This window comes from Benincasa hispida, chromosome 11 (assembly GCF_027475165.1).
Source record: "Benincasa hispida cultivar pf3 chromosome 11, pf3_genome.v1.1, whole genome shotgun sequence".
NCBI classification, from domain to species: domain Eukaryota; kingdom Viridiplantae; phylum Streptophyta; class Magnoliopsida; order Cucurbitales; family Cucurbitaceae; genus Benincasa; species Benincasa hispida.
The window spans coordinates 23,584,746-23,605,426 of record NC_143488.1 but is presented as its reverse complement, the minus strand read 5'-3'; the positions used below and the strand labels follow the sequence as shown (position 1 = coordinate 23,605,426).

The 20,681-nt window shown below is 39.3% G+C and overlaps 1 pseudogene; it reads left to right on the top strand.

Annotated features, from left to right (window-relative positions):
- The first annotated feature begins 15,216 nt into the window (after nt 1-15,216).
- Nucleotides 15,217-20,325, top strand: LOC150032500 (uncharacterized; annotated as a pseudogene).
- The last annotated feature ends 356 nt before the right edge of the window (nt 20,326-20,681 follow it).

The window sequence follows — 20,681 nt, the reverse complement described above, 5'->3', positions numbered from 1 at the left end:
ATGAAAAAGGGAAAGACAAGAAGTTGTTGGCCAGGCTAAGTAAAGGTAAGGAAAAGCCAACTATGTGTTGAAGGCATAGTCAAGAGGGTGCTCAAGACATAGGTGGGGATCAAGGAGTTCAGGCATGGAGAAGGCTATCTTTAGAGCATAGGCAAGCACGAGACAACCATTTGGGAAGGAGTTACACCAAGGAACCCCAAGGAAGGCAAAATGGACGTATACCCTAAGGAAAATAGCCTACTTGGATGCATAGCACAATGAGAAACACAAGAACTATTCTTTGAACTCAAGTAGAGAAACTATGCTCAGAGGAAGAGTTTAAAAACTAAAGAATGAGGAAAAAGAGGGAAGTTGAATGCATGGTAAGGGCTACCATGCGTCCAAAGAAGCCCTAAGAAAGGTAAAATAGATGCACCATGCATTAAGTAAAGGATACCTAAGAAGTAGGGCCAAGTAGAACATGCAAGACACCTCAAACAAGCCCCATGCACTGAGAAGTATGCAACAACTATGCGTTGAAGACAACCATGCGTTGGAAGAAAGGAATGGCTAAGGAAATAAGCTATGTCATGAGGTGAAGGAACCTCACTTTAAAGGATTTCGGTTGAGAAAAGGCAAACCATGCATTAGTTGGCTTGCAATAGAGGTTATATGGGCTTGGAGACACGTCAAGCGTTGAGAAGCTTGAAACCTAGTGATGCATTGGGAGCAAAGGAACATCCATGCATTGAAGCAAGCTCCTGTGCATTGGAAGTGAAGTTTTGGGCGGTGAAAGACACATAATATGGCTGAAGCATGAGATGGCATGATAAAAGTTAGCCAAATAAGAGGAAGTTAACAGCTAGAGAGGTTACTTAGCAAATTTAAGGAAGTTGGAATTCATGCAAAGTTTTCTATATATATATAGGTTGTTGAGAGGAAATTGGTTTGGCCCTTTATACTCAACCAAAAGAGGTGATCTTAAAGCCATCTAAAAGTTAAATGAGTGAGGAAGAAAATATGAGGCTGCTGAAAGAAAACTCCCACGAATTGATGTGGAAAATCGAAGAAGATTCAAGGTAGTGCAAATTCAAAGTTCAATCAGGCAGTCCGTGATGTTTGATGAATTATGGTCGTTTCAAAAAAAAATTAAGTGCTGCAAATTTAAGGTGATAAAGAATCAAGGAGCTGACTAAGGGTTGAAAGAAGCAAGCGGTGTGAGCATTTGGCTTGTGCGAAAAAGGATATTTTCAACTAAGTTGAAGCTCTTTGAGTGTAGAATATAACCCTGCGTTGCCATGAGAAGATTTGGCTTGAAGGACGCCTAAAAGTGAAGGGAACTCGATGAAGGTCAGAATTTGATCTAGAGCAGGCTGGGGTATTTGGAGCATTCTGAGCTTTAGATAAGGAATTAGAGGCTCAAATTTAGAGGAAAACAGGAAGGACCATGCGCCCAAAGAGGGACCATTCATCCAAGAATGGACCATGCATCCAAGAAGAGACCATGCGTCCAAGAAGGGACCATGTGGCCAATTATGCTACAGACTAAAGGATTATGTGTTTTCCTAAGGAATACTCAAAGCTTAAAAGGCGAGGAAGGGAACTAACTATGTGTAAGTGGCTTCTAACTCGTAAAGTATTTCAAAGTATATGCTTGTACTAGTTTTCAAGTTTTAGCATGTTTGAAATAACTAAGTCCAGTATGTTTGATAGATGAACTTAAAAGCATGCTTTAGATGAGTTAGTACTCAAAACATGTTGAAGTTTTCCTAAAGGTTAGATTTGAATGCAAGGTTTGAAGTTATATGAGTTTGATGTTCTCAAAGCATACTAAACAATGAGTTAGTCTTTCATGAGCTTTATACTTCAATATCTTTAAAGTATGTTTATGTACAGATATTTCTTAGTTGAGCTAAAAAGCTCATATGCTTTCAAATGCATTTAAATGCATGAATGATTTCAAAGGAAAGTTTATGAACCATGAGTTATGCGATGTTTAAATATGATTAGAAAGGCATAAACATTCCTAATGATAATGAATTTTATGATGATAACCATTTAAAATGCTTTGTTTTATAAGGAATGCTAATTTGCTATGTAAAGTTTGAATAGGAGAAATATGTTTTAATACCCTGGCTATAAAACCTGATACTGAAGGTTATGAAGGTTACCGAAGGAGACGAAGGCATATAAGGTTGATTCCACCCTAATGTTGAAGAAGATGAAGGTAACTAGGGGAAATCTCTACATGCATGTAAGATTATTATCGATGTTGTTGTTAATGTAGAATTCCATCTCAGTTAAGGTTTTCGACAGTAGGGATGTTGAGCAAAAGGGGCTTCACCCAACTAAGGTTTAAAAGGATATAAAGATTTTATATGATGGTTTCATAAGATGCTTGTAAGGTTTTCAGAGTTATTATCATTATAAGTTGATATTTTATTATTTGATGAGCTTAGTGAAATTCCTATTTTAAACCCTGAAACTATAAGGATGTTTTCAGTTGATATTTGCGTTATGAATCTTCCAGTTTAGCATCTTATGCTCTAAGTCTGAAAGTCTATAATTTAAGTAAACTCTAGTTTTCACTAGATTATTTGAGAGTGCAATGTTTTTATTTGTTATACGTTTCAGAGTTTTCTAAGTTTAAGCTGGAAGAACATGCTAATGATTTAGAGTGTTGATTGGAAGATTTGATTTCCACAGTAAAAGCCTTTGTTTCTAAAACTCACTAAGTTTCCCAGCTCACACTTTCCATTGTTTTTTCCCCCCAAGTAGAAGGAGAGTTTCAGAATTCCAGGATTGTGGGTTGCTTGACAAAGAAGATTCAGTCTGTCACCATTGTAAAAGAGTTTGTTAGTTAGGTGTTAATCTGAAAATGGTCGATAATTAGTTAGGCTCTTCAGAATTAGAGTCAATGTTTGGCCTGTAGTAAGCTATCACCTGAATGACGATGTTGTAATTAGAGTATTGTGATGATGAGTTAAGTTGTGTTCTTTGATAGAATTACTGATGAGCAGGTACACAAAGTTAAGCCACAGTAATACAGACTCAGAAGATGTGAGGTTCACAGGTTCAGTTAGTAGTAGATGTCATAAGAGGGTTGGCATATATTGCCTTCACAACTTCTTTTAGGTTAAATAGGTAATCTGGGAGGGGATGTGACATATTAATTTTCATTAAATATAATTGATAATTAATTTTTTAATAAAAATATATTAAAACCCTAACTTAACATTATTTCCAAGAATTCAAAATAAACTTTTCTCGTACCCTCGTCGGCTAGTTGAACCGAGAAGCCAAATAGTCAGCCTCGACGTTTCTTCGTTTCCCTATTTAAATATCCATATCGAATGTTTCCCTACCCTCGTCGCACATCCTCAGCGTTTCTTTATTTCCCTATTTCCATATCGGACGTTTTCTGGCGAGTCGAATCATTCAACCCTGTAAACGTTTTTCGACATTTCTTTGTTTCACTCGTCATTCTCCATCGATACTCACTAGTCGTCCTCTGTCAATACTAATCGTCGTTCACCACCAGTTTTGAGACAATCATAGTCAAATAATAGGCGTCCACATCGGAGTTGCCACTTTAGGAACTAAACAGTTGGGGTGAAGTAATTATTTTCATTTTATTTTAAACCTTTGTTTTTGGATTTTAGTTCTTGCCATTTGACTTAATTAAATTTGTGTTGAAGTTTGATATTTCTAGTTTATGCACATGTATGTAATTAATTTGAATCTTATTCAAATATTACTTTCCAATTTAATTATAGATCATATTCATAATTAATTATATATATGAATCACAATAATATACAGTTTTCTCAAATTAACTTGAACAGTTCAAATTATCCCTCTTAGGTATCCTTTAGTGAGCTAATGAGGGGACCTGGTGGACCTGTAGATCATAAGCTCCAATGATATGAGATTAATTGGCTAGACTCATTAACCAAATTAATCAATATTCGTTAACTGTGGGTATACTACACTAAAGACCCACAACTGCACTTTTCTCACTACATATATATTTCTATGTCCACAGATATAGATCAATACCAGCAAGTTAGTTCTTTACGAGTGTTCATAACTCCAATTGGGTCAAATTACCGTTTTAACCTTGGGTTACCTCTGACTCCTTAAGTACCAGTGCTCCTCTAATGAACAACATGTTTATAGTCCAACCAATAAACAGAAACCCTCTCGGGCTAATGAAAGGGTAGGGTCCTTTGTTCAAGTCCATGAGACACCACTTAAGGGAACACTCATCTACTTACCCTCAAGGCAGGAAGGAGTGAACTCCATATTGTATTATTATGTTCTTAGCTCTCCACTTGGTCTTGTCCCCAAAATGGTAGGCATATTGGGTCGGCGAACTGGCCACCCTCACCCATGCAAAGTAAAGGAAAATCCCTCGTGAACAATAGTTCAGAATATGCTCAGGATTAAGACTAAGTCGCCTAGGTCATCCTATTGAAATAGGAACCTAACTAGTCAACGGTGTTACACATAGTGGTCATTATTTTGCGGTCCAATCTTATTCAAACTCATTGAATAGGATACCCTCACTCACATGTTGCCCACACGAACGTCTTGAATCATTACGTTTGTATCAAATACAAAGTTGGTCGTATCCATAGTGTTACCAAGATAAGGTATCCAATCTTATCCCTATACTATAACCCCTTTAGGTTGTGTCTTGAACATTGATCCCTATATGTCTCCACATACAGTTCAAGACTCATAAGACAGCCTTGGATGTTAGTTTATTTTATTTAGGGTTATTAAGACAAAATATACAACAATACAAATAATAACATTCATCTATAACTCTTTACTGATGACGGTCAATTAATAACATTTACTATCTATGAGGTTTATGGCATAAAACCCAACAAAAACGGCCAGGATATGACATAAATATCTATCTAGTACCTTTGATTGACGACTTGAATCTTTTGTGAGAAGAAGGGGTCCAGTGTTTTAATGCATACAAAAAAGAATATTTCACTTTGTGGGTTGTCTTACTGTGGACTATCAATGATTTTCCTACATATAATCTATGTGGTTATTGTATCAAAGAGTATAGCGCTTTTCCAATGTGTGAGGAGGAAACTTCTTCAATAAGACTACAACATAGGGAAAAAATGCATACATGGGACATAGAAAATATTTTCCAAGATATCATTCATATAGGAGATTAAAAAAAAATGCTTTTGATGGTAAGCAAGATCATGGAAGCTCCTTCTCTCGTTGTGTACAATCACTTGTATAGGAAGTGGACGGAGTGTCTTTCTCAAGAGTGGCTTCCTCTGCTCCCTGACCAGCGGTGGTGGTGGTTCTCAACCCTTTTGATCATCTCGACACCACGGCACAGCTTCTACAGAACTAAGACTATGAATATACAGAAAGTAAGGATCTTGATAATTTCCGAACTTCTTAACTCTAGAGGGACTTCATCTATTTATAGGCGTTGGTCACATCCACTTGGTGAATGTGCAGCATTAAAGTCCATGCCCTGGTCAACATTAAAGTCCATGCCCTGGTTAGCCGCCTAACTCTTGGAAGCTTTTTAGACGCCGCCTGCTGCAGGTGCCCATATTTGCAAGTGGTGATGTGACACAATCAGCCTAGAGCAATGAATCTTCTTTGCATTGAACTCCCTCCGACGCATGGCCCTTGCATTAGAGCTTTTCCTGCGGCACTTGTCTAATGTGTTAGCGTTAATCCTTACGTTGAAATCCTGCATTACAATGCGTTAGTGCCGCGATATTTAGTAATAAAACTTCTTTTATATGTGTTTGCTAATGTTTGAATAAATCCATGCGTTTCTTCTAAAAATGAGGAGAATTTATCATTAAAAACCTTAGTTGTTCCAACTTAAGAGCAAAAATAACTTGTATTTCTACAAGTTATCACCACCCCCAAATTTGAACAATGCTTGTCCTCAAGCATTCCAAAATAGTTCTTTGTTATCTCCTTTGTCTTAAGTGTGCAGAGTTTGCCTCTCATCATATTCAGTCATAAGCTTGAGATAAGAGTTTGGAAAATATAACTCAGATTGACTCTTTTCTTAAAAGGACTAAAGTTTAGTTTCAGGTGCAGCAGGCCTTTTATCACAACTCCTTTCATTTCTCAAAACATTCCCATTTTTTTCTAAACCAACAATGCGTTAGATGCTCTTTTTAAAATAAATGTCGGATAAAAAGAAAAAAAATTATGAACTTACTTACCCATGCGTTGTTCCAGGTATCCCACTCTCGTTTTGGCTTGCCCCCATGGGTGTCATGCGAGCATCCAACTACGGGTGAGAACCCTTCACAACTAAACTCATATCTAATATTCGTGTGTTTCAAGATATAATTTCTTCAGACTAGATATAGGAGTTCTTTGGGACGCATTGGTCTAAGAGACTTAAATTCGTTTTGGCTTGCCCCCACAGGTGTCATGCGAGCATCCAACTACGGCTAAGTGCCTGTTCCAACTAAACTCATGCCATTTTAAGGTTTTTTTTTTTTCTTTTGAAGTGATGACAGAGGAGTTGCGTTTAACATTCTTTTTATTTCGTTCCCTTTTCTTTATGATGTATTCGTTTGATGCATCTTAACTCGGATTTCCCTCATCTCCAAATTTGGAGATGAGCTATACTCATCCTAAATTTGGAGACGAGCTAAATCCTCATTGCTAAAAGAGACAAAATTTCAAAAGGCTTTGAGAGTCTGAAAGGAGTTTAAGACTTAAAGCTTGCACGCGTTAGAAGGTAAACTTAATCTTTTTAGAGAAGTTCAAGCCTTGTTGATTTTCTTAACGCCTACTCTATGCTTATAGATTTCATATAGTTGATATCATTGAGGTTAGACCAAGCACAAGACTTAGAAAATATCTAAAGAACAAAAATCAGGTATGCCAAAGTCAAACGCAAGGAACAAAATGATAAGGAATTTCTCATTCATTTTCATAAACCCACATGAAGTATACAAACAAGTCAAACAAATACAAAAGAACAATTAAATCAATATACTAACCCAACACCCCAAAACTCTATTGTGCTGGCGCATCGTCGTTGCGTTCTTCCTCAGGGTCTTCATCCATGAAGTACAAGGGGTTTCTAAGATGAGCAGGCAGTGGAGGCAGAGCAAACATTTCAACCAAGACCTGATTGATGTATTGCATTGTGTAAACAAATTGGTCTTGCATTCGTCTTGTTTGCTGCCTTAGATAATCTCTTAGAACCCGATTCTGTTGCTGAAGACCTTCGATAAACGCGGCCAGTGGTTTGAGCTGATCACTGATAAAATTTTTCAACTCTTCTAAGTCTGCATTGCATTGAGATGGTGTTAGTTCTTCACTTCTTCCAACTGGGTCATCAAAATTTGCTGCGTTGCTTGACCCTAGCTCAGTTGGCTCAAAAATTATTAGAGGAGGCAAAAAATTGGGAATTGGACTTAGTTGGGGCGAAGGAAGGGAATAAGGGATGTTCTGATCTATATGAGTTGGTTCTTGGTGAATTTGATCAAGACTCCCTTCTGGTGGGGCCAATGGTGAGTCATGAAAAGTGAGATTGAGGGGTGGTTGCACTTCTTCAGCTAGAAGTTCAGGCTCAGCTTCATGTTCTTCGTGCTCTGAAGCTTCATCGCTATGTTCAACAATCTGGACGCATCTTCTTTTGGGGGCGCATTTGGATGATCGAGGCTTAGGTGCCACTTCCTTGGCAGGTAAGGCAGGCTGATGCGGCGAACTGCGAAGTAGACACCTTACTAACTTTATGTCTATCAAGCCATCGATATCTTCATGATCATCCCTCAGAGGGATACCCCCGCGTTCGCATAGTGCACAGATCAGACATGGAAAGTAGAGTTGCCCTTGTGGCTTAGTCTTGATGGCTTTGATCTGATCCCTTATAATTCTTCCAATGTCTAGAGGGATGCACTACATGATACAATAAGTAGCCAGGATGCATTCTTTTGATACTGTCTCATCATGCATTGTAGGCATGATGCTCCGTTTAATCAAGTAATAACACAGATTCGCGTTTGGAGTTAAATTCCTGGAAGCTAACATTTTTGCCCCATTTCTTGATGTTTACCATTTGCTTCCAGGTTTGGCTACCATCTTTAACGCATCTTCTAATTGACTTGGCATTGGCTGTTCCAAGATGCGATTTCCTTCCGCGTTCGGATTACTGTCAATGTTGAACACTTTATTTATCTTGTCAGCTGAGAAGCGCACTAACACCCCATCAACAAAAGCTGCGCTCTTCTCCATGTCAAACTCACTGTTGTAGAACATGCGAACGAGGTTGGGCCAAATACGGGTGTGCCCAACACAGAACTGATTCCACCCCAATGCGTTTATTGTCTAAGTTATGTAAATTGGCAGTGGGTGGTGTTCGGGGAAGAAGCCCTTTTCTACGAGTATGTCACTAAATTGACGCTTTCTTTTCGAAGTCTATTTAGGTAACTCATCGATTACCTTGTGTTATCCTGCCACATGCTCTTTTGCTTCCCTTGCCAGCTCTCTTAGTTCATTCTCCAATTCCCTTTGGAGATCTGTCTTCCTTCGCCCTTGTCTTGTGTTTCCAATTCCTGCGTTGTGCGTCATGCCTTGAACTTTTTTCATGCGTTGCACCCTCACGTTCGGATGCAGATTGCTCTTCTTCTTCCTCCAATATCAATCTTCTTTTCTTTGTTATTCTTTTTTATTTTAAGGGCCCTTCATTCGCATTGGATGGGCGTGGTTGAGACGCGTCAGGGCCAATTCTCCCTTCTCTATTTTCTTCTTCCCTTTCTTCTTCTTCTAGTTCCTCTTCAAGCATCATAGCATATCGCTCCGCTTCGTCTAACTCAAGTGATGCATTAGGTGGGTCTGAACGCATCACCTACACTTCCTCTTGGCTTTGATTGAGGGATGCCAAGATCGCACCAAAAACCTCTTGCTCGTCCAGTCGAGTCAGTTCTGCCACCTCTTCAAGATTACGCTCTGACGTAGGACTGTCAGAGGGTGGTATGGATGGAGTAAATGGAGGGGTGCCCACTAGGGTATGAGGCGTCCCAGGGGAAGATATGAAGATAGGTGAATGAGGTGGTTGGCACGACCATCTGATTCCATGGGATAAATGGTGGCCAAGGGCTCGATAGAAAGTGGAGGTGGTGGACGCACAGCTGGTGATGGTGCGTTATGGGCATAGGCTGGGAGTGGATTATGCGTTGCACCCATCATAGTGATGTTAGAGATGATTGGTGGTGGGGCAGGCTTGGTGTAGGGTTTGGAAGCGACCGTAGATGACGGACGCATCCTTGGTTTTGCAGGTGTCTTGGCCCTTGGCTTAGGGGTAGTTTTGGGTTTTGGTTGAGGGGTTTTAGGTTTAGGTTGAGGGAACTTGACCGAAGGGGTAACGATGGCTTTGGAGGCTTCGGAAGGGAGTTTCGTGGGGGCTGTGGAAGGTTTCGAAATGGATGGCCGCTAGGAAGAGGTAGCTCCGTCGTGTGTGGGTTTGGTTTGGGCGAGGGTTTTGGTGGTTTTTCTAGGGCTTAGGGGAGGAGAAATCAAAACAGAGGAGGAGGGAAAAGAGCTTACCGGAGAGTCGTTCCCAAAGCTCACTGTCTGGTTCTGGCTATCTGAGGCAGACAACATTGTGGCTAGAGAAGATCGAGCGAATCGGAAGCGAGGGAGACGAAGAGGTTTTTTTCTTTTTCTTTTGTTTCAGAGAGCTCGAGAGTGAAAATGAAGAAGAAGAAGGAGACTTCAAATCGTTGGGCCCTTTTTATAGGCTAAAAGAATTCGTGGCTGACGTCAGGTGGCGCTTGACGTCTGTAATAAATGCAAAGCTGAAGGGACGTCTCGGTTATCTAAATACGAGTGCTTTTGTGTTCTTGAGACACGTCCCTTCAACTGAGCCATGTGTTAGACTTGCGTCTAACGCGTCCGTTGTTCCTAACTCGATTATACACAATCTTTTAAAGAAAAACAAGCAAGTTTCCAACTTTTATAAAAGCAAAAACAAAGAACAATCTTAAAAAAACCAAACAAATAAATCAACAAACTCAAACGCATCGTAAAATATAGAATGCAAAATGATAAAGATAAAGGAAGCGTCCCTGAAATATTTGGTGATGCAAACGTAGGGATACTTTGACGCGGGCCTCAATTGGCTTCGCGTAGTGCGAGAAATGAATTTTGGCATTCTAGTCCATCTTCAAAGTAAGGCTTTACTCTTTGGCCATTTACTTTGAACGCATTGGTGCCATCTTCTCTTGTTATTTCCACAGCTCCATGTGGGAAGATTGTCTTGATGATAAAAGATCCTGACCACCTGGACTTTAGCTTTCTTGGAAACAAACGCAGTCGTGAATTGAACAATAAAACTTTCTGGCCAACAACAAGTTCTTTCTTACTGATGCGTTGATCATGCCAACGCTTTGTCTTTTCTTTGTACAACTTGTTGTCTCGTTGAATCGCCAATAAAACTTTCTGGCCAACAACAAGTTCTTTCTTACTGATGCGTTGATCATGCCAACGCTTTGTCTTTTCTTTGTACAACTTGTTGTTCTCGTATGCATTCAATCGCCACTTCTCGAGCTCGTTGAGCTGAAGTTTGCGTTGAGGGCCCGCAGCGTCCAAGTTCATGTTCAATTTCTTAACTGCCCAAAACGCCTTGTGCTCCAACTCTAAAGGTAAATGAAAAGCTTTTCCAAATACAAGAGAGTAAGAAGACATACTTATAGGAGTTTTGTAAGCAGTCCTGTAGGCCCAGAGCGCCTCATCCAGCCTCTGTGCCCAATCCTTCCGCGTTGCATTAACAACTTTCTCCATGATGGACTTGATTTCTCGATTTGATACTTTTGTTTGACCGTTTGTTTGTGGGTGGTAGGCAGTGGCAATCTTGTGCCTAACATTATATTTTGCAAGTAATTTGGAAATGATACGATTAATAAAGTGTGTACCTTCGTCGCTTATCAGGGCTTTTGGCATTCCATAGCATGTAAAGATGTTCCTGGTAAGAAACTTAGATACAGTGGATGCATCATTCCTAGCACAGGCCACTGCTTCTACCCACTTAGATACATAATCTACTGCAAGCAGGATGTACTGTTGGCCACAGGACACGGGAAAGGGTCCCATAAAGTCTATGCCCCAAACATCAAACAACTCAACTTCGAGAATATTGTTCAAGGGCATTGCATCCCTTGAAGAAATATTCCCGGTACATTGGCAGGGGTCACATTTTCGAACAAACTCCCTCATGTCTTTAAAGAGGGTGGGCCAAAAGTATCCTCTTTGAAAGACCTTTTCTGCGGTTCTTTGTCCACCGAAATGCCCTCCGTAAGGAGAATCATGACACTTGGCTAAGATGCGTTGTGTCTCCTCCTCCGAGATGCATCGACGCATTATGGAGTTAGGGCCTTGTTTATATAGAAACGGTTCATCCCAAAAACAAAACTTGTTGTCATGAACTAACCGTTTCTTTTGCTGAGAGTTGAAGTTCCCAGGGAATTGCTTGGTGGTTAAATAATTGACTACGTCCGCATACCAAGGTTCCCTACCTTCAACTCTAAACAGGCTTTCATCAGGAAATGTGTCCTTGATTTCACTTTCTTGGGCTTGCATTTCTTGATTCTCTAGCCTGGACAGGTGGTCAGCCACCTGATTTTCTATTCCCCTTCTGTCCTGGATATCAATATCAAACTCTTGTAGTAGCAGCACTCATTTTATCAATCTTGGCTTAGCGTCCTTTTTGCTCATCAGGAATTTTATGGCTGAGTGGTCGGTGTATATGGTGGTTGATGCACCAACTAAGTAAGATCGAAACTTTTCAATACAAAACACTATAGCCAACATTTATTTTTCAGTAGTGGTCTAGTGTTTCTGAGAGTCATTTAGTGTTTTGGACGCGTAGGAGATGAGATATATCAAGTTACCCTTCTTCTGCCCTAACATTTTTCCTACTGCCACTTCACTCGTGTCGCACATAAGAATAAAATGTTGCGTCCAGTCCGGTGCTATCAGTACTCGGGTTGTTGTCAGTGCATACTTTAAAGTTTCAAACGCGTCAGTGCAATCTTCATTAAAGTCATAGGGCCAATTCGCCTCTAGTAATGCACTCAGAGGTCGTGCAATCTGAGAGAATCCTCTAACGAACCGTCTATAGAAGCCAACATGCCCTAGAAAACTTCGTAAAGTTTTAACATTTGCTGGTGGGGGAAATTTTGCTATGACATCTATTTTGGCTTCATCTACTCCCAAGCCAGCCTTAAATACTTTGTGATCCAAGACAATTCCTTCAGTCACCATGAAGTGACATTTCTCCCAATTCAGCACCAAGTTTGTTTCCTCGCATCGAGCGAGGACGGCCTCCAAATTATCTAGGCATGACTGGAATGAGTCTCCAAAGACTGAAAAATTGTCCATGAAGACTTCAACGGTCTTTTCTAGGAAGTCAGAGAAGATAGCCATCATACATCGTTGAAATGTCCCCAGTGTATTACAAAGCCCAAAGGGCATGCGTCTGAATGCAAATGTTCCAAAGGGACAAGTAAATGTAGTCTTCTCCTGATCTTCTGGATCTATCAGAATCTAGTTGTAACCAGAGTAACCATCGAGAAAGCAATAAAATTCTTTACCTGCAAGTCTGTCAAGCATTTGATCGATGAAAGGAAGGAAGAAGTGGTCTTTCTTAGTTGCTGCGTTGAGCTTCCGATAATCCATATAGATGCGCCAGCCCGTGACAGTTCTCGAGGGTATGAGTTCATTATTACTATTGACTATCACGGTCGTTCCCCCTTTCTTGGGAATCCATTGGACTAGACTTACCCAGCTACTATCGGATATTGGATAAATAACTCCCGCGTCTAACCATTTTAAAATCTCTTTCTTAACCATTTCTTTCATTATGGGGTTTAGCCTTCTTTGAGGCTCGATTGACCCCGACTTCCCTTCTTCAAGCCTAATCTTATGTATGCAATAAGATGGACTAATGCTATGGATATCATCAAGCGTCCAGCCTATTGCACGCTTGTGCTTTTTCAACATCTGTAAGAAAGATTGCTCATTAGGCTCTGTGAGATTTGCAAAAATGATCACAGGTAAAGTGTTGTTGGTTCCAAGGAATGCATATTTCAAGTGTCCAAGTAACTGTTTCAACTCGAGTTCTGGTGGTTCTTCAAGTGATGGACGCGTTGGTTTTGTCCGCCACTCACTCAAACTTGCCAGCTTTGATTCTTTAAGGTTCTCCTCCAATGCGAGGATCTCACATACATGGTTCTCTTCTTCAGGCAACTCAATACTGTTTAGTTCACAATCTTCACTATCTGGAAACTTTAATGCGTTGAGCACATTAAACTTCACCTCTTCATTGTCCACGCGCATAGTTAATTCACATTTATGCATGTCAATTAAAACTTACCCAGTAGCTAAGAAGGGGCGTCCAAGGATAATTGGTACCTTCCTATCTGCTTCATAGTCCAAGATAATAAAGTCTGCTGGGAATATGAGATTGTCAACCTTCACCAAAATGTCTTCAATCTTCCCTTCTGGGTACTTAATTGTCCTGTCAACGAGCTGAAGAGTAACAGAAGTAGGTTGTGCTTCGCCAATTCCCAATTTCTTACAAATTGAAAGTGGCATGAGATTAATGTTGGCTCTTAAATCGCATAACGCATGACCCACATCCAATCCTCCTATCGAACAAGGAACTGTGAAGCTTCCAGGGTCTTTCTACTTCTTTCGTAGATTGTTGCTTACTAACGCGTTACACTTCTGCGTTAGCGCTATTACTTCCTTCTCACTGACTCTTCTCTTCTTCGTCAAAATGTCCTTAAAAAATTTTACATATGTTGGCATCTTCTCCAAAGCTTCTATAAGTGGAATGTTGATGTGCAACTGCTTTAAGAGCTCAAGAAAGCGCTTGAATTGATGTTCATCATTCTTCTTCATCAGACACCTAGAGAATGCTGCATTCAATGGCACCTCAGGCTTTGTGGTTTGTAGCTTTCGAATGGCTTGTGGTTTTGGGCGTTCTTTCTTCCTGATCCATTGAACGTGTAATGCGTTCTTTCGAAGGGCTGCTGTTTCTTGGATTCATTCTTCTTTCTTCAAGAGCTCTTCCACTCCGCCACGTCACCGCATGACATTGCTCCTTCCCATTATTGTTCCCAGGTGTTTCGGTATTGCTAGGTAGAACTCCAGGTTGCCTGTTTTTCAACTCGCTTGCTATCTGCCCTACCTGGATCTCCAGGTTTCTGATAGATGGTGTCTGGCTTTTCAGCAATGCGTCATTCTAGGCTATGTATTCCTTCAATAGGTTCTCAAGCGGAGATCCTGAGCTCGACGTCTATCCTCTATTAAAGGGTTGTTGATGCTGCTGATGTGTTTGTTGAAATGCAGGTGGCGGTCCATTCCTTTGCTGATGGTTCGCCCCTGGGTGGTGCTCTTGCTGATTTCCTCCTGTCCAAGAAAAATTCGAATGGTTTCTCCATCTAAGGTTATATGTATTAGAGAATGGGTTGTTTTTTATGAAGCATACTGACTGAGGGTTTTGTGGACATTCAGCATAGGAGTGAGGATCTCCACAGCCCACACAGCTAACCATGGGCTGCCCAAATGCCTCTACCTGATTCACCTTCTGCTGATTTGATGTGTTTCCCAGTGTTATGTTCTGCAGAAGGCTGGTCATCGTAGCCATTTGAGCAGAAAGTGGGCTATTGCGTTGGCATCAATAGAATTAACGTTCTGAGATCCCCATCTTCTGTCAATTCTTCCATAATATGTATCATCCACCCATTCCATATTGTGTTTAGCAATGCGGTCTAGTATCTCTTTAGCCTTAGTATAGGATTTGTCCATAAGTCCACCAGCCGCTGCTGAATTTGCTGCCATCTGTGATGCTCTATTCAGTCCTCCATAAAACATCTCCATTTGGATAGTCAGTGGTAGTTCATAGTTTGGGCAATTTTTTACTAAGCCCTTAAAACGCTCCCATGCGGCGCTTAAGGTCTCAGTATCTTCTTGTTCAAAGTTCATAATCTCTCAACGCCTCCTCGCGTTGGTGGTAAGTGGGAAGTATTTTTGCATAAATTTTTCCTCCAACTTCTCCTAGGTGGTGATTTCACCAAGCTCTAGTGAACTCACCTATTGTTTTGCGTCATCACGCAAAGAATAAGGAAACAAGGACAGCCTGATCACCTCTTGGTTGATTCCAGGAATCACAAATGAATTACACATTTCCAGGAAACGCTTCATATGGGCGTGAGGATCTTCACCACGACCACCCCCAAATTGTCCAGCACTCTAGAGCATTTGGAGCATAACAGATTTCATTTCGAACCTGGTTCCATCCGGCGTTGGGTATATGATTCCTGGAGAGAAATCATACAGTACAAGGGACGCGTATTCCCTCATGGGATGTGTACTGCTATTTGCCATCAGGATCGGATTCTAAGTAACATGAGCTAGTTGCTGATTTGCCTGTTCTTCCGCCATTGCTTGTTGTTTGTCTTCTTGTCTGAGAAATTGTTGCCTTAACCTTCAACAACGGTTGGATCGGTTCCTACGTCGGAAGGTCCTTTCAATCTCGGGGTCGTATCTAAATTCAGGATTGCTCTCCCTGCTCATAAACATTCACAAGCTTAGGCGTAGCTTGTAATACTCCCTCGATTGAAGTGTTCCTACAATAGATACAAACAAAATTTCTGGTTAGTTCTTGTTTCTGAATCCCCGGCAATGGCGCCAAAAACTTGTTCGTTGCTATCGTGATTTGCTCTAGGAGTGTATTGTACAAAAAAATTGGAGAAATAAGTTCTAAGTATAAGTGATGCGTTTATGCTTTGATGCGTTTAAGTAATTGTAACGCGTTGGGGTGTTAGATATATGCACAGAATGCACACGATTCCTAATTTCGTTCAAGTTTTCCTAAACTAGACCCAAGTATAAATCTAATTTAGGTTCCTGGTAGGTCCAGGTCGATCTTAGGAATTCAGTTAACCAAACGCAGACCTTGCGTTGTATCTACTATAGAGGTTTTCCTAAATGAATGTGAGAAATGTGTTATTTACACTAAATTGTTGTGCTTGTGCAAGAAGATACAAAAGGGGAGTGGTGAATGATGGATCATGCGAAAATGGAGTTTAAGATAAGTGGACGCGTCAGTCTAAGATGAGTGTACACAACTAGGATGTGATGTGAATGAGATGGGATGATTTACTTATCTTTTGTTTATGCGTCAGACTTCATTCAACATTTCTCAACGTGAATAACATAAAAAGCCTATCTCTAGGATGCATGCGTCTAACATAAAATGCAATAAACACCAGTAAGTCTATCTCTACCTGTACTAAGCGTCCTATTGAATGCAGCTTAGTTATTCTTTCGAATAGTCTAAATTAAAGATGCTTTTACCAAGTTGTCAAGTTGGTTTGAGCGTTAGAATGAAGTTGTGCATAAAGTATTAATGCATTCAACATAAACAAGAAATAAACAATAGTAAGTATGATGGATCAAATATATGAATTTTATAAAGAAACAAGGAGTCTTTACAAAAACAATATTCAATCAAATGGAATGAAAGTGATAAATAAGAAGGAAACTGAGTCAAGTCAAAGAATACAATTTTTTGTAGTTCTTTGGCTCAATCTCGTTGTGTACAATCACTTGTATAGGAAGTGGACGGAATGTCTTTCTCAAGAGTGGCTTCCTCCGCTCCCTGACCAGCGGTGGTGGTGGTTCCCAACCCTTTTGATCGTCTCGACACCACAGCACAGCTTCTACAGAACTAAGACTATGACTACAATATACAAAGAGTAAGGATCTTGATAATTTCCGAACTTCTTAACTCTGGAGGGACTTCATCTATTTATAGGCGTTGGTCACGTCCACTTGGTGAATGGGTAGCATTAAAGTCCATGCCCTAGTCAGCCACCTGACTCTTGGAAGCTTTTTAGACGCCGCATGCTGCTTGGAAGCTTTTCAGACGCCACCTGCTGCCGGTGCCCATACTTGCAAGTGGTGATGTGACACAATCAGCCTAAAGCAATAAATCTTCTCTGCGTTGAACTCCTCCGACGCATGGCCCTTGTGTTAGAGCTTTTCCTACGGCACTTGTCTGATGCGTTAGCATTAATCCTTGCATTGAAATCCTGCAATACAATGCGTTAGTGCCGCGATATTTAGTAATAAGACTTCTTTTTTATGAGTTTGCTAATGTTTGAATAAATCCATGCGTTTCTTCTAAAAATGAGGAGAATTTATCATTAAAAACCTTAGTTGTTCCAACTTAAGAGCAAAAATAACTTGTATTTCTACAAGTTATCAGCATCACAGAGGCACACATATAAGAGGAGGCTATTGAATTTCGTTCAGAGTTCTATCTGGGGTAGGTGCAGTTGGACTTGAGTCATTCAAATCACGAGAAGGAAAACAAAGTGATAGGCCTTTATCAGCTGGATCTTATTTTTGACCTAGTCCATAACAATTAAAGAAAGCACATCTTCACATATTAGAAAATGCTGAAGAAGTTCAACCATATAGGGAGTAAGCACGTCTTGAATTATACATCATCTTCTTAATAAATACTAATTATTTTAATACATGCATGTTACATTTTGTAGACAACATATAGAATATTTGAAAATTATTTGTTTTCTTCTTATAAAGCTTTTCAGAATATAAACTAATTGTTGTTCATTGCATTTATGAAGCCAGCATTGAACTTATGGATAACATACAAAATGTCGTTATACGTAGTGGGGTTCTGTATCTCCCATTTATATTAAAAAGGATAAAAAAGGGAACAAAAAACGTGGACCTACAAGGATGAATGAGATCACTCGTATCAGTAGCGAGGTTCGTAGAAGAGTGTTTGAGTATAATGAACTAGGTCAACCAATTGGGAAGAATGCAACGAAGTTGAAGATTTTTATTGGAACATCTGTGTGGTTCCATGTTCCAATTATATATGATGGTTGGAAAAAGGTGCCAAGAGAGTTAAAAGATAAGATATATGAACTATTGGAGGTAACAATCTAATTCTACATTTGCTTAGTTCATAGATAATGTTGCTCATGGACTAACTTGTATCTTCTGATGGATTCAGAATAAGGTGGATTTGTGGTTGTCCTAGATCGAAGAAGAGCCTTATACAGAATGCTGGTGGATGTTTTCATCAATTTAAATCCATGTTGATGACGAACATATAATGCCATTCAAAGACAGTCGAAGAAATTAGAATATCCTCTAACTCAATATTTTTTTATTCGGCAAGAGCATTGGAAAGCTTTCGTTAGTTCTCGACTTAAAGAAGAGTTTCAAGTAAGTACAACCACTGAAATCCTTATTATTTTTATGTATTTATGTTCAGGAATATCCTAAAATTTTAAACATTGATTATCTAATTCTTATGAAGACTATTAGCCAAAAGGGTCGAGAAACACGCAACAAGAACATATATAACCATTGAACGTCACGAAAGGGTTATGCAAATCTAGCTGAAGAGTTGGTAAACCATAACCTATTCGTCTTATTAAATAGGTTTATTATTGAGGTTCAACAAATCCTAAAAAGTATGAGGTATGTGTAGAAATAAATTTCATCAAATGTAGATCCAATTGATCAATGCATCATATGGAAAAAGGCTCGCATGACTCAAGATGGACAAATTCCTGATAAAGAAATGAAGGAAGTGGTTGATCAGATAGTAAATATTTAATATAAGTATTATTTTTGCATGGATAAACACTAATTATATTATTGTTTCATTTTGATAGGATGAACTCTTTGCTAATAAAAATGGAAATGGTTTAAATGCAAATTCAAGTGGGGATATATTAACACAAGCAATGGGAACTAAAGATGGATCATGACAGATTCGAGGGGTGGGTAAATATGTCACAAATACTAAATACTTTCATACCCCAAAAGGAAAGAAAAAAGTGGACGAAGACAAGTCTGAAAAATTATTTTTAGTAAAACGAGTGAGAATGGCTACACGGATTAAAGAGTTGGAGGAGGAATTGCTTAAACATAAAAAGTGCTCTGATTTCTGTAAAAGTGATGAGTCTCTACAAGACTTTAAAGGAAAAATTGAAACATGTTCAAAAACTCGTGACTCATCAGAAGGTGTTAAAAATAAAGAACTTGAAGATCAAGACAATGATTGTGCATTAAAAAAACTCAAAGAGGAACCCGTTGAAATAGAAGACGAAAAAAAGGTCAAACTGAAGGAGGAACATCTAGATAAGGAAGATGAATAAAAAAAGTTTTCAAGCTCAAAGAAGATAAAGGTTAGTATTGTTATATTTCATACAATTGTTATGAAGTGTGATTTAGTACTAATCTACTTGTTTTACAATGACTTCAAAGTAGGATGGAACTTCTTGTCTTTTAGCAATTGGATCGAAGGATAATATGGTTGAAGTTGGGACCATTTTCGATTCTCAATTAGATGGTGACCACATGAAAGTGTGAATTGATGTGGTCGTTGACGGTGATTGTTCAATTCCCATACCATTGAAGGAAGGGACCAGCATACTTTCGCAGGAAATAGGTTCATATTTATTATGGCCACAACACCTAGTAATTATTAACAAGGAAAATATATGTGTTTTTGATTGGATGATATTATATGTGATAGCATAAATTATTTCTAAAGTTAAAATATGTGATAGAAGGAAGTTAAGAAGATCTCAAAAGATCTAGAAATCAATTCAATGACATCTCTTCAAAGTTCTCCAGTAGCTCTACATTGTTTGCTTCGAGAACTTGAGCATATTAAGTCAACAATCCAGATGAAAGTACATGTTGGTGTATTTGGGATCCAAAGAAAATGTTGCATATTACTTGACGCATTCCGTGATTTTTGCTATATGCGTCCAATATCAACACCTTGCCTCGATGCGTACATGATGTAAGTGACATTATTAATATAATACTATCTTATTATTACAAATTGGGTTGAATAGTTATTCATTATGGTTATTACATTCATAGGTACTTATACAAAATTTTTTAAAAGTCCAATACACTGAGTTTGTACAAGTTCTTGGATGTTGGATCTACTTCAATATCTACTTACAAAGAATCATGTGCGCAAGTGTTGAATGCTAGATTACTGGGAACAGATTGAAATCAACTTCTCATGTTTCCTTATAATTCGGGGTATGTTGTGTAGAAATTGGGCATATATAGTTTAGTATCATTAGTCTAACAATTTCTATGTTTATTTAAACATATAGCAATCACTGGAGTTTGGTAGTTGTTGATTACACAAAATGTATTGTATTTTGAATAGACCCTCTGAAAAAATATATCCATGAGGATGCTATGGATGAAGGAACTCTTATTCAAGAGAACCAGTGAGCGGAAGCAAGATCTTTTCAAGTCCACTGTGAAAGAATTAAACGCATTCACAAACATACGGAATAGTTATGCATCTTAGAACAAATTACAGTATGCTTAAAGAATCAAATACAAAAGGAAATGAGAGACATATCTTTGAAGAACACTTATTCTATCAATCTCTCACTCTTGTGAAGACTTGGACAACAACCTCTCGTTCTCGTTCAGATCGCCTACCCAATCGTCTAGTAATCACGAACAGTCTTCTCCACAAACAAGCACTATTCGACACTACCACTTGACAACCTTGGTATTTTCGAAGTGAGAATCCAGGAGGTGTGGGCTCTGTGTGCATTTGATAGAGGGATGGAGGAAGG